The sequence below is a fragment of the Ambystoma mexicanum genome, chromosome 7q (genome assembly GCF_040938575.1).
Source record: "Ambystoma mexicanum isolate Mex_15411 chromosome 7q, UKY_AmexF1_1, whole genome shotgun sequence".
NCBI lineage: Eukaryota > Metazoa > Chordata > Amphibia > Caudata > Ambystomatidae > Ambystoma > Ambystoma mexicanum.
The window spans coordinates 182,632,825-182,648,983 of NC_090941.1; positions in this window are offsets into that span (position 1 = coordinate 182,632,825).

The following is a 16,159-nucleotide window of genomic DNA, read 5'->3' on the forward strand; positions in this document are numbered from 1 at the left end:
CACACACCAAGAGTTCCTCTCGCTCATAGCAGATAGCCACCCTTCAGGCTCCCCAGAGCAGCCCTGCACACCCTGGGGGTCATTACAACCCTGGCGTTAAGGATTTAACGGCGCCGTAAAAGGTGTCGGCGCCGCTAAACCCTTAAGGCCTGATTACGAGGTCCCTTTGCGGGACCCGACCTTAACGGCTGGTTTTACCAGCTGTTAAAGTAGGGTGCCGCAAAGGGACCTCGGTGCTAATTACGGTACCGCAATTTGCGGTACCGTACTTAGCGCCTTCCCCAGTCCCATTGAACCCTATGGGGCGAAAATGGGAGTGGGGAAGGGCCATGGTGAAATGGGGAAATACCGCCCCGCCAACCTTGGAATGGGGCGGTATTTCCCCATTCCACCATGGCGGACTCGTTACAACACCGGCACCAACCATGGTGCTAATAGCACCATGTTTAGCCCCGGGGTTGTAATGAGGGCCCCTCACTCCTCAAAAACATCCTAGCCTCTACCTGTGCAGGTAGTATTGCGCGCACAAACCTCAACAACTCACCCACATCAGGATCTTTCCCGGAAGCCCTAAAAACCTCATACATCAAACCCATCCTCAAAAAACACAGACACTGGACCCACTTCATCCCCCAGAACTACCGGCCAATCTCCAACACACGTTTCATCGCCAAACTCATGTACTGCACGGCATACAAACAGCTTGGCCATTTTACCGAAGCCAACAGCCTCCTAGACGCTGCACATTCAGGCTTCAGGCTACTCAGGGGAACAGAATATTCCCTAGTCTCCATCCGGGACAACCTAAATTGAACAGCCGACGCAGAAGGCAGCGCTGTACTCATCCTACTGGACCTCTCTGTAGTCTTCGATACCATTGATCACACTGTCCTACTAGACAGGCTACAAACACCAGGAATCAGAAACACAGCACTCTCATGTATCTGCTGTTTTATCTCAAATTGATCACAAATCATGAACCTCCACCAGTTTACATCCACATCACGACCAGTAAGAAAAGGTGTCCCACAAGGAGCATCCCTATCTCCCCTAATCTTCAACTTCTACATAAAGCCCCTGGCCGCAATCATCCTCTCATACCATCTTACCTGTTACAACTCCGCAGACGAAACCCAGATCATCCTTAAAATCACAAAATCCCAAGGCTATGGCAGTCTGGACCTGTTGTCATGCCTCTCGGATATGGAAGACTGGAAGATGACCAACCACCTCATCCTCAACCCTGGGAAAACTGAAATCCCAGTTTGCAGGAAAACAACCCTCCTCTCCCCCCAACCGATTCCATGGTAATTTCAAACGTGGTAAAAAACCTTGGAGGCACATTGGACTCAAACTTATCCCTCGCCCAACACACCACGACTGTATCTAAAACCTGCTTCTTCCATCTACGGATTCTCAGGCGTATCTTCCCTTACCTCACCTATCCCCACTGTTTTTGGACCATCAACTCCTTCATCCTGTCCCAGATTACCTAACCTGCCTCTGCCTAGGCGCTCCGGCATCTCAACTAAAGAAACTCCAAAGAATCCAAAATGCGGCAGCACACATGCTTATTAACCTACCCGCCAGAGAACACATCAGCCGTACACTAAACATCATCAATTGGCTCCTGATTGGTCGACACACTACCTTTAAAGCCATGTGCATCACCCACTTCGCCATCCACAACACCGGATTGGAATTCCTTTGAGACAAAATCGTTCCCTACCAGCCCTCAAGGAATCTCAGATCTCGCACAGCCTACCACCTGGTGGTCCATACTCACAACTCCTCCAGGCTAGGCAGATCCTCTTTCTCCATCCAAGCGCCAGTCATCTGGAACTCCTACACATTCCCAACACTGAAAATCACCTGAAATTCAGAAAGGCCCTAAAATAATGGCTCTTCCCAAGATCCTCCGGAATCCTCCCCTCTCAAAATGACACTGCTGAACGAAAATCCCTATACACCAGTTACAAGACAGATGCCGGCAGCATTCGCAGCAGCTCATCTTGACAAACTATCGCCCCATGAACAACAACTATCCTACCTGACGCATACACCAGGGAAGTCAGCAGCTTTCCCTGTGGCACACCGCAATAAATGCACTCGCCCTCAACGCTCAGACTCTTGCACCAGAGAGAACACGAATAATGAAACCATTCCATCCGCACTGGACAAAGATCGCTGCCGCCGAACAACATCGAAGCCTACGGTGCGTATACCTTACACCAGATCGGTGGACACAGGCCGCAGGCACAGCCAAGCATCCATGCACCGTAGAATGCAGCTATGGCTATGGTCATCCTGTCTAGCAGCGCATATAGACGTCCACACTGAAACACCTGACATACTTCAACACCTCTCCCACTAGCATACATTGGGCCTCATTAGGAGTTTGGAGGTAACCATGGCGCTAACAGCCCCAGGGCTGCCTCCAAACCCTTACCGACTCCACCCTGGTGAATGGAGCTATTACCGCCCCATTCCAAGGTTGGCGGGGGCCGTAATTCCCCATTCACCAGGGCCCTTCCCCATTCCCATTGAGCCCACATAGGGCTCAATGGGAATGGGGAAGGCGCTAATAACTGTACCGCAAATTGCGGTACCGTTATTAGCTCCAAAGTCCCTTTGCGGGTCCCATCCTTAACGCCTGGAAAAACCAGGCATTAAGGGAGGACCCGCAAAGGGAATGCGTAGTAGGGTGGTAAGGGATTACCGGTACAGGTGCCCTTACCGGTGCCGGTAATCCCTTACTGCCCACCTTGTAATGATGCCCAATGACTATAAACAAAAAGAAATTTGGTATAGCTGGCCACACATCGACTCTTTCAACAATAGCACTCTATCGCAAACCCCCAACAGTGCCCAGCCACATGCCTGCCCTTTTTGGGCTGCTTAGTCGAGCCAAGCCAGCCACCTAAGTCCTAGACTGGCGAAAAAGCACACATGCATCTCCTAATCTAAAACTCTTAGAACCTCCAGCACATTGACTACGATCAATGAGGGTGTTCCAATCACAAAGCAAATTGAGGCCATACAAATGGGGAAAGAGCACTATATAAATAATGAAAAACAAATACAATCACTGAAACATGTTGAAACCAATCCTCAACCTCCTGGTGCCACATCTCGTGAAGCTCCTGAGCTTAGTTTCGTTCAAAACAAAATACTGCCGACCACTGCAGAATGAAAAATTCTTATTTTTTATTATTCATTTATTTATCTTCCATATTTTCCCTTAGATACTTCATAACCTTTGCTTCAATTTATTTTAAATAATTTGAGTTAACTCTGAGTCTATGCTCCTGGAATTTGGCACCTTCTCACAGCTCCATTTTTCTGCAAATAAATATTACAACAAATAAATGTTACAACATGATACCAGTTCATCTTGGAAGAATTTTCAATAAGGTAATTAATATCTACCCTTGATGCTCTCCCTCTGAGCATGCCACAGATGTCTACTTTACTAATTGATTAAGATAAAGGAACATTTGCCACATCATTCTTCTTTGAGTATTGCCATTTTCTGATTGGCATCAAACTGCACACATCTTTCTTTTTTCCAACCACAGGCAAAATTGGATAGTGAAATGATATTCAGAAATAAAAAGCGAGAATCTCAATTGTGTTTAGGGATTGGCTAATGCCATGCCGGGAGATTAGCGCTGGGGCAAAGTTCTTGTCTTGAAACAAGACATTTGATACTGATACGCAATGCACAATATATAATTTTTAAAAATGTTCTTACATTTCTGTATTTCGTTTACAGATTTAGGTTGATGCCATCAATGCCTGAAATTGTCCATGTCCATCTTTACTCCTTTGGAAAGAAACCCACACATTTCACAGAAGTTACGTGCAAACATAATTTGTTAGATTGTGCATTATATGTGATCTTTGCGTAGGTTAGAAAGATGGAGCCACATGTTTCATTTGATTACCTGTGTAAATAGTCAGAGAAAAGAACATTGATGTAGATGATGCTGAACGTAACACAAATAATTCTAAGAAACCTAATTCAGAATGCATTGAAAACGTCTATGGCTTTGCATATTTCAAATGCAGAAACTCCTTATTCAAATGTCCAAATCAAAGTCAGAATGTTGTTATCAAGTCATTTACTTCTCACCTCTAGATGCAACTTTGTGTAAACTACTGAAGGCATGCCCCTAAACGCTCACACCAGATAAAATACAACCCGCTAGGGGAAAAAGGCCCAGGAAGCTCTTCCAAGGATAACAAGTTGTATTTCTACAAAAATAAGTGTGCCAGCAAAGAAATCTGCTGCCAAGGAATATACCCTTTGTTCTTAAGAAAAAAGGGTATATGCAGGAGCTTGAAAGGAGGCACAGCATCATAGATGACATCATTACATACATTTTTGGCACACACCTTATTATTGTGACCATCTTTCTCGAAATGGAAGATGTCCAAATATTGCCTTCTTTACTTTCCAAAAGGTACCATCTACCATTGAGAGGAAGCGTTACACGGAGAGCAGGAAATATTTAAGAAAGTAGTCCTCATTTTGTTAAGACCGTGGAATATTGAAAATAAAGAAGGCAATATTTGGCCATCTTCCATTTCGATTTCGAGAAAGATGGTCACAATAATAAGGTGTGTGCCATAAATTGGGTATTTGATATTGCATTAGTCCGGTGTGCCAAGGAAACTGTGCACATAAGAAAGGAAGTCCATTTAAAGGATTGGTCTGCGAGACACCCCGAGGGAATCGCTACCTGTTGTTTTCTAAGCAATTTGATCCACCCTACTAGATCTACTAGATCTAAGGGGACGTTGTTGTTGTTCCTGTTGTTTGTCCTGAAGATGGTTGGTGTACATAGTGGAATACAACCTGAAACACGTGTCGACTTACTGGCTTATTTGATACAGGCAGTCATCCATATGTGAAGATTGTAATAAGTGGATCTAATATTGAACAATAATATATTTGACTATTGGAGTGTGACCAAATTAATTGGTTATGTAGTATTTGTATGGTTGTTGGTTTGATAAAGTGAAATGAATGGTATGTAGGGTTGAATGATTATTTTTGGGGATCTTAAAAAAGGTCTAAACTGTGCTTTATGTTTTAAATTATTCATACATCTTTGGGTGCCTTTTAGATATACAATATTATTAAAAACTCTGTGTTGAAGTAAAAAAGATGGAATGATTTGTTATTATTTATAAAGAAACAAATGTACATGATGTCATCCTCCATCTATGGGTTCGTTTCTTGTATTGTACTGTACATTTAGCCCACAGGACCCTAGATTTTTGGGCTATCCCCTTTATTTTTGAGGATTAGTGAACAGACATAACAACTGCCATTTGCTGTTTGTCCCCCTACTGCACTCATATTAGTGTACCAACTGTTGGTCCTCTCGGTGTGTCTCAAATCCTCAATAGCATCAAGGCCAAGCCCATGGTAGGAGTCATATTTCACCCTTCGTGCTTGCTGTTTCATTCTCCTATGCCGCCCAGTGAGCTTGCTCACAACATTTCTACTGCTAATGTCATCATGGATGGTTAAGTTGTGAAAAATATTTTTTCAAACAAATGGAAAAAGTGTTCTAATGTTGTGCTCACAGTCATACTCATATGTACAGGGTTGCTTGTTGATTTATTATTGTTGTTGTTACGTTCTTCACTGTTATTGTACATATTGTTGGTTATGTTTGTGTGTGCGCCCCCTGCTCCCTATTTTATATAAGTTCACCATATAAAAGAAGCTCCCCAATAAATTCCGAAAATAAACATTAAAATGATTAAAAAATCATGCACTAAAATGCATACCACACATATATTAAGATGAACATCTAGGAACAATCTCATAGCTAACAGGTTTTGTAATATAAACTGATGTATCTGAAGTTGCTGGTTCCATTGTCTTCACACTTGAGGAGAAAAAAAGAATGCAAACAAAAGGTAGTGCTGGGAAGGAGATGGAGAGAGAGAAAGAGAGAAAGAGAGATGAACACAGAAAGAGAGAGAAAAAGAAAGATGTTTATAATAAATGTCTGATGTTTGGTATGTGCAATAATGACATGAGGGCTGATGTTAATTATTAATGGTGAGTTGTAGGGACGATATAGAGTGCTCTTTAAGGTGATTGTGTGGTGTTTGGGGGCGTGCCTGTGGACATCTCAAAGGTGTATCCAATAAGGAAGCCCTTTGACTTTTACAGCAAGGTGCGTGGAAAACACTACTTCATAGGGACCATGAAATCTGGGGTTATTCCATTTTCTGACAAAACTCCTTACGTAAATGAGGTCTCCAGGCAGCAACGGTTTGGCGGGTGGGGATCTTGTTGCAGTTGTGTGTGCAGTGTCCAATGTGTCCTCTGGTCGGGGCGATCTCTCAGGAGATACATTTAATGGCACGTGTTAGGGTTGTCAGATATTCTTTAAATTCTTCACCTAAAATCACTGCTGCCCTATGGGCAACTGATGCCTCCCTCACAGGGGATATGAGCATAGTTATGTGGTGACCAGTTACCACCTCGCGGAGTAATAAATGGCGGTCTTTGCTGGTCTGAGTGCGTAAACTGAAGAGGGTCAAGGGAAAGCAATGTACGCAGTTCTTTTTCAACGTGCTGCAAAGCTTAGATAGTTTGCTCTTAAGGAGGCTGTTGATCCTCGTATATACACAAATTCCACAAAACAGCTTCCCTCTTTCGCGTCCAAAGGGTGTGACAAGCCACACACAACATAACGAAAGGGAGGATGGTCTTAGTTGATTAAGACTGAGAAACATGAGATCATAAAAATACATATTTCAATCATTATCTTATACAAAACACAAAATCTTTCTAAAAGACATAAAAAACACACAAAATAATGTGTACCAACAGAGAACAAATTCTGAAAACACATAATTCGTCACAACCTCACATATTGTTTGTAATGGGAGGGAAGTTAGTATAGGAAGGTGCGGGGAAGTTGTAATCATTGACCCCGTAAACCATTCTTCGCAAACGTAAGGCTTGTATCTCTATGTGTCAACACTTAATCAGGTTTCTAGGTCCACCAGAAAGAACGTGTCTGGATTGATCTCAATCACATGGTTCAATGGACCCGTCTTCAGGACGTTTCTTGTTTGTACAACTTATTCAAGACGAGATATATTGCATGACATCCGTCCTTGTTCGTGTGATCAACTATAAAAAAACAAAATAAAATATTGGTTACTAAAAACTAAAAAATATTAACATCTCCGTATCTTGTGCGTGATGGATGTGTCACTAACCTTTTATTTCTTGAGTGGCATGTAAAGAACCTTTTCTGAAAATTATATCTGCACAGTAGGCTCAATAGTGACAGTAATTCGACACTCTGGAAAAGGACCATGAATAAAAATGTTGGCTCGCTTTTACTACTGTGACGTATTTCAGAAGACAAAACTATGCATGCATAGTTGATGCCAATTTGACTATGTCGATATTTCTAATCAAATTATGATATTTATCCAAAATCTTATTATTTTGAGGATTTTTTTGAAAACTGAACTTCATTGTGTCCATGCAATTTAGCTTGCATCTTCAATATTTGTTTTAAATCTGCATCTTCTTGATAGTATGTTTACCAATTAGGGCATCGTATACTTTGTGGCTGCCTGTTACCAAATGACAAATACACGGAAAGCACTGCTTATTATTAGAAAGTACCCATCAGTGCAGAGTACTAGTTGTTTATTAATTTTAACACTGATCATATTGTGGTTAATTATTAGTTGGGCGTGCAAGCAGTTTTTCAACAACAGCTTGCTCCCTGCAGTGTTTACTACGGCAGATGAACTCACTGTGCTGCACTAATATAGATGGCTTTTTGCAGAGGTCTGTTTCCTGTTTGGAGACATGGACCAGGGCGGCAATTGTAACCCGACTTGTTTTCTCATCAGTCTTTTAAATTATTTTTAACTGATATAAGGGTGTTTCACTTACTTGGATGTTAGACGACTGCAGGCATTTTCTTTAAAAGATCCATGAAAGACGCTAACGCAGTCACATGATACTTGTCTTTTTATGTTTTATCTGAAGGCTGCAACGTTTGTTTTTGCTAATCATCCGCCATTTTAGGCGTATTGAACTATTTCCAAAAAGAGCAGACATATGTTGTACAATCGTCTGATGATTAAAAGTTTATTTATGGTCCCTTACATGGATCTTATAATAGTTAAGAGCACATTTCTTTAATTTTCAGTGAAACTTTTTTGTTTTGGACATAAAAATTGCGGAGGCGCAGGTAGTGGCCCTGCTTATATTTTTTGCCCCTCACCTAATATGTCAGAGAATTTATTTTCTCTTCAATGGTGGCATCCCTGCAACAAGCCCTGTTCTCCCAACGATGGTGGAATTCCCATGACTGGGACACTATTTTGTTGATAATAACCCAATGGTCACAATTTCAAACTTATTCTCATATAAATTCAATATTTCATAATACAATGTTTACAGTTGCAACACCTGTTATATGTTATTTTAGGAAAAGAGGAATTAGTGGACAAATAGTCCCCATTCAATCGCAATGTTTAAGCCTTCCTTAAAAGAGTTTAGCTCGAAAATCTATTTTTGTTTCAGCTTTCATAATTTCAGATCTCGATCCCCCCACAAGGGTGAGGTTGGACAGTTTCAATGATGAACCAGTAAATGTCTTCTTGATTGTGTTGTGCTATTTGCGTTTTTGACACAGGACCGGTGCTCACAAATCCTTTGTTGCACCGGTCTTTTTGTCTTGCCAATATATAGCAAACCACACGGGCATGTTATGCCATAAATGGCCCATTTTATGTTACAGTTGGTGAATGTTCTGAAACAGCATTTTCTTCCCTTGAGATCTATGTCTTTTGTAGTGCTGGTAAGTCGGCAAACCGAGCAATTACCACATTCAAAGTGGCCAATAACTTGTGGGCGGCCCCACAATGTGGTTTGTGTTTGAAGTTCTTTTTCCTTTATTATTGGGTAAGTATGAACTAATTTGTTGCGTAAATATGGTATCCGTTTAAATGCAAAACAGGGTTTGTTTATTTTAAACTCCTCTGTAGTAATCATCCCCCAATTTTTTAGAATGATTCTTCGTAAATCACGACTAATTGGAGAGAAAGTAGATACACATGTGATCTTCTCTTCCACAGTTTTGGCTCGTATAACTAAGCAGCCTTGTCTGCTTGTGTGTCATGCTCGTTTCATTGATCTGCAGATGATGTGCGCAGGATATCCTTGTTCTTTTAGTTTGGCACTTAGATGTTTGCTATTCATTTCATAGTCGTCTTTAGTGCTACAGTTCTGTCTAATTCGTAGGAACTGACCATATGGTAGATTTTCACGTAGGGATTGGTGGGTCAAAGCTGTTATATAGTACTAAAGTATTTTTGTCTGTCGTTTTTCTTTTTAACAGAGTAGTACTTAGTTTATTCAATGGGGATTAGTATATTTCTAAGTCCAAGAAGGCAAACCTGTCTTTATTGGACGACATAGTAAAGTTGATACATGCCTTTTGAGCGTTCAACCATTTTAGAAAACTCGACAGTCTATTTTGGCGACCTGCCCAAAGCACAAAGACGTCATCAATATAACAGTGCCATGACTTCATTTGGTCCTTAAACTGATTTTTGTCTGCGTACACCATCCTGCTTTCCAAATCATCCATAAAGAGATTGGCCAGATAAAGGGTGAAGGTTGCACCCATGCTGGTTCTGTGCAATTGTTGGAAAAAGACTCCTTCAACCATAAAGAAGTTGTTAGTAAGAGCTACTTTAATGCACTCGGCAATAAAATCAGATAGGACAGTTTTATTGGATCTCTTTTCAAGATAAGAGTGCATAATTTGGACACATTTCAATTGGGGAATGCCAGTATATAATGATTCCACATCTAATGTTATTAAGATGTCTTCTTCATTTGTCACATGGGTATCTAAAATCTTGATCATACGGTGGTATCTTGAACATATGATCTCATCTTGTCTACAAAAGGTCTTAGGAAAGTATCAACATAGATCGAAAAAGGTTCGAGAAGTGAACCTATAGCAGCCACAATAGGGTGTCCTGGTGGGACACTTGCATATTTGTGCATTTTCAGCAGGCAGTAAAAAGCCGGGGTGATCTGATTATGTTAGATCAAGAAGGATTTTTCCTCCTCGTCGATCCATCCCAGGTCTAAAGCATAAGTCATAAGACTGATGATTTCTTCTAGAATCCTACTAGTAGATTTACTAGGAAGCTGTTTGTAAAATTTTCTTTCGTCAAGTTGTCGTTTGACTTCTGTATTGTACAGTGGTGTTGCCCAAAGGACTACTCTACCTCCTTTATCAGCAGGCTTAATCAAAAACATGTTATTGTCCTCCACATTTTTCAATGCACATCTTTCTTCTTTTGATAAGTTATCTCTGCAGCTGTTATTTGTGCTGAAAATAAGGTTGACTTCTCTTAGAGTTTTGTTTTCAAAACTGACAATTTCAAGAGAAACCGTTGTTGACAGAGGGGTAAAATGAGACAAAGGTTTTAACCCTGACACATTTTCTTGTTTTGGATCTTTATCTTCAGCATCTTTTGAAAATATACTTTAATCTTAGGATGCGAAAGAAGTTGCGCAATTCAATTTCTGTTTTAAAGAGGTCTGCCTTTGACACAGGGACAAAGGTAAGTCCTTTACTGAGGAACCCAGTTTCGATTAATGCCACTGAAGAAATAAAAGGATAGTGCCACTTCTATCATGCACAAGATAGGGAGATGTTAATATTTTTAGTTTTTAGTAACCAATATTGTATTTTGGTTTTTTATAGTTGATCACACAAACAAGGACAGAGGGTCCATTGAATCACATGATTGAGATCAATCCAGACACGTTCTTTCTGGTGGACCTAGAAACACGATTAAGTGTTGACACATAGAGATACAAGCATTAAGTTTGGGAGTGATTGTTTAAGGGGTCGATGGTTACAACTTCCCTGCACCTTCCTATACTAACTTCACTCCCATTCCAAACAATGTGAGAGGTTGTGATGAATTATGTGTTTTGTGAATTTGTTCTCTGTTGGTACACATTATTTTGTGTGTGTTTTTATGTCTTTTAGAAAGATTTTGTATTTTGTATAATATAATGATTAAAATATGTAATTTTATAATCTCATGTTTCTCAGTCTTAATTGACTAGGGGCCTCATTACACGGATGGCGGAGAACCATAGCGCTATTAATGCCATGGTTGATGCCGGTAAAATACCGGCACCGCCTTGGTGGAAAGGGGAATTACCGCCCCATTCCAAGGTTGGCGGCGCGGTAATTCCCCCTTCCGCCATTGCCCTTCCCCATTCCCATTTTTGCCCCATAGGGCATAATGGGAATGGGGAAGGCACTAATTACGGTACCGCAAATTGCGGTACCGTAATTAGCTCCATGGGTCCCTTTGCGGGTTGGTTTTTAACGCCTGCAAAAAGCAGGCGTTAAATCCCCCAACCCGCAAAGGGACCTCGTAATAAGGCGGTAAGGATTTACCGGTACCGATATTTTACCGGTACCGGTAAATCCTTACCGCCATCCGTGTAATGAGGCCCCAAGACTATCCTCCCTTTCTTTATGTTGCGTGTGGCTTATCACACCCTTTGGATGTGAAGGAGTGAAGCTGTTTTGTGGAATCTGTGTATATATAAGTATTACTTGGCCCTCATCCACACATCCCCCAAAAAACAAGGACCATCCAGCTTTTGTAGCGTATTCTCATTCTTTGGCTGTTGGTCCTCTCCATGATGCAGGTGGCATGGGGATGATAAATTGAGCACTTCCGGTGTTTGATGCCAAGTAGTGCTGTGATCTCTTTAAAGTGCTCATTGAAAACAATTTGTGCCATTATCAGACCTTAGCACACAGCACACACTCCAACAGGGGAAAACTTACCGGACAAGGAATTTGACAGCATATTTGGCGGCATATTTAGCTTCCAGGTGTGCATAAGGCCCTGCTTCAACCCACAGTGAAAAGGGGCAAACCACAACAATCAAGTCCCTTGACCCATTACTTCTTTCTCCCATGTCTGTGCATCTATGTGTAGCTTGTGGAATGGCCCAATGGGGCGGGGCAAAGTGTCCCGTAATGGTTGAAGCATCATGCCTGTGCTGAAGGTTTGACACGTGGTGCAGTGTATGACCATGTTCATGAGGTGTTCCTGAAGATTGGGTATAAACCAATCCTCCGGTATATCGGCTGCAATGTGTTACTTTGAACTGTGGGAGGGATGGTGGAGCAGGCCAAATGCTATCAACAGTTCATTATGGCATGACTACTTTGCCAGTGTACTCTTGCCGCCACAATACATTGGTTGGGGAGTGTTTGCACCCTATTCCACAGTTCTCTTTCCTCACTTGGTTCCCTGCTTTCAGTTGAATGAGCTGCACAATATGCAAGGCAGTATATGGGGTGTTTTGCAGATCATTTAAAGGCACGATCAGAACATATTCGGCAAGTGTTGGTACTGGCGTGTAGACCGCCATTTTGCCCGGCAGCATTTTCCAGTGAAATTTTGTCTGTGTTATTGGTATGGGCAGCACACTTAATGACCACCACCACAGAGGGCTGGGACAACGTGGAAAATGATATGTCTAGCAATGCAGCATTTTGAACTGGGGAACAGTCTGCCCTTCAGAAGCCCTTTGTTTCCATTGTGACAGAGCGGTATGCGCTGTTGTAGTGACGTATGCCGAGTCCGAATAATGGCATGCCTATGACGTCCTCAGAACTTCAATGACCGCTATGAGATCTGCTGCTTGGGCCGAGTAATGCATTGGCAATCTTTTCATGATCAGCATCTCATATATACCTTCCTCTATGTGCACTACAGTGGCACCCGTATGTCTTTAGCTCATTTCTTGATCAATCTTTGCTGACCCATCCACAAACCTACCCTCCCTCCAGTTGGCTGTCTCCTGCTTTGGGAATGTCATCTCCCTCCCCATGCATGACACAGTCATGCAGTGCTAAGTCCTCTTATGTACACGCTTCTCTTAAGAAGGTGGCAGGGTTCACTGTTTTGCATGACACAATATGGATGTTAGGGCCTGAGAGGATAATCTCATATGCTGAGGCTCTCTTTGTGTTCAGGGTATATTTAGATCTTTCCAAAATGGTGAACACTGAATGCTCCACATACAAAGTAACAGAGCACCCCATTATGAATGTGGGACTGTTCTCAATCACGAACGTAGCTGCAGCAAGTGCTTGCTCGCATGCAAACTGTCCTTGCATACTGAGTCTCGCAAGCCACTATAATAGACCAATGGCTTGTGGCCCATTGTACTCTCTGGGTTAGTACTGCAGTCATAAGTAGACCAGTAGAATGTGAGAATATATAGAACAATTGTGTATAGTCTGGGTTGGTGAGCACTGGGACTGTGGATATGACTTCTTTTAAATCATTTAAATGTTCAGTCATCTCTGCTGTCCATTCGTGTTTGTGATTGCCTTTTTGTGCTTCCTTGAGGGTCTGTAAGAGCTGTCTGGTATATGCTGCATAGTCTAGAATCCATGTTCTGCACTAGTTGCATGGCCCTGAGAATTTGTGCATGTCTTTCAATGTTATGGATTGCGGGGGTGGCGCGCACAGATGTCACTCTGCCTGGTATTATTCTTTTGCCATTTGCCACCAATGTTAACTGACCTAGATACAGTACTTCCTGTTGGCAGTACTCTAGTTTGGCCTTGTCAACTTTGTATCGCTTCTTTCCTAGGAGTTGTAGGAGTGTTATCGAGTCTCTCCGGCAGTACTACTCACTGTCCCTACATACAAGCAAATCTTCCACGTACTGGATGATTGTGCTGGGTACTTGAATGTTTCCTAAGTCAGAGTGTAATATCCTGTTAAAAATGCTTGGGCTCTCGCAGTACCCCTAAGGCAAACAAGTGTGTTCATAGTGCTTTCCGCCATTGGTAAATGGTCTAAAATACTGTGACTCAGGGTGCAAAGTTATTGAGAAGAAGGTGTTTTTCAGATCCACCACTGTAAAGTGGGTTGCCTTCTTTTGGGATACTGCATAGAATGGTGGTGGAGTTAGAAACTACAGGAAACTCTTTGTGTACTACATCATTTAAGGGGCATAGATCCTGGATCATTCTCAAATGTCCCCCTGTTGCCTTCTTTACAGGGTAGATTGCTGTATTACACAGTGATGTGGATGGCACTATTATGCCCTGATTGAGAAGGGCCTGTATTGTGTTATTCCCTCTTCTGTTTCTCTTGATAGCAGGTACGGTTTCAGTCAGGTTAGCACTGCCCCTGGTTTTAGTGTTATTTGTACTGGGGTTACCTCCTTCAGAAAGCCAACATCATGTGGGTTGGTGGTCCGCAACTGCTCAGGTATATATTCTTGGTCTGCTTCAGTGATGGGGGGCAAAGTCACAACGGTCATCAGGGGGCATTGCACTCTTCAATATTGTACCATGATCTTGCAGGGGATACACATTTCTAGAATGATTTCTCCATCATTGTCATTATCCTCAAACATTTCTGCATCCGTCACTTCCTTGAGGGGTACAGTGGGGTCAATGCTAATCACTGTGGGTCACTTGCATCTGTGCCTGTTTGTGCCTAGTACAACCACTCTCTTTGCTGATACCAACAACCCTTGCAGGTCTAGGGACAGGATCTTATCCACCACCAATTCAGGGGACACCACAGGCCAAAAGATAATATCTGTCAGCACACGCCAACAGCCCTTAGTAATCTGTGGCACCACTTCCACAAGTGCGTTTATTCCATTGATAAACATAACTTCTGTGGGCAACCAGTCTGTGGGCAACCAGAAGTGGACTCCCTGCTCACTGTGCTTAGAGAGGCTCAGCTTCACCTCAGTGATGATGCCCAACAAGGCTGAAACACGTGTATGGGGTTGCTGTTGGTACTCTTGTTCAGAGAGGAATTGCCATAGCATTTTGGTACTGGACTGCACATGTGGGTGGGACAAAGACTGATATGCAAACGGATATTTCCCATCTGTGAAAGGTACAGTGAGCAAAAAGCAGATGGCTGCGAACTCTCAATGTGGTTAACAACCACTGAACAGGTTATCATGCCTTGTTCTTCCGAGAGAGGGGCGCCTGCTACCTTTGTTGAATTCTTTGAAGGAACTTGGGGTTGGTCACCCTAGGTTACCTGTGGGCAACCAGACGTGGACTCCCTGCTCACTGTGCTTAGAGAGGCTCAGCTTCACCTCACTGATGATGCCCAACAAGGCTGAAACACGTGTATGGGGTTGCTGTTGGTACTCTTGTTCAGAGAGGAATTGCCATAGCATTTCGGTGCTGGACTGCCCATGTGGGTGGGACAAAGACTGATATGCAAATGGATATTTCCTATCTGTGAAGGGTACAGTGAGCAAAAAGCAGATGGCTGCGAACTCTCAATGTGGTTAACAACCACTGAACAGGTTATCATGCCGTGTTCTTCCGAGAGAGGGGCGCCTGCTCTCTTTGTTGAATTCTTTGAAGGAACTTGGGGTTGGTCACCCTAGGTTACCTGGGGGCAACCAGACGTGGACTCCCTGCTCACTGTGCTTAGAGAGGCTCAGCTTCACCTCACTGATGATGCCCAACAAGGCTGAAACACGAGTATGGGGTTGCTGTTGGTTCTCTTGTTCAGAGAGGAATTGCCATAGCATTTTGGTGCTGGACTGCCCATGTGGGTGGGACAAAGACTGATATGCAAATGGATATTTCCCATCTGTGAAAGGTACAGTGAGCAAAAATGCCTTGTTCTTCCGAGAAATGGGCGCCTGCTACCTTTGTTGAATGATAAACACAACTTCCCCTGCCATTGCATGTATAGCCCCCGTTGCTATTATTGCAGTCATTCCAGGTGTGGCACAAACAATGCCCTGATCAGTGAACAAAATTGTCAAATTCAATTTGCTGAGCATATCTCTGCCCAGCAAGTTGACAGGAGACGTTTCAGAATGTAACAAGGGAGTGTGCACCACCTTCCCTCCCACCTTCATATTTTGTGTATGGAACCAGATAAATAGCCCCAGTGAAGCCCTGCATGTCAAGAGTTTTGCCCAATGATGGGAAGTCCCCTTCACTGATGCATTGTTTGGCAGCACAAGAATCAACCATAAAAATGAATTGTTTGTTTCCTATCACTGCCACCACCAAGGGTTCCTTGTTAG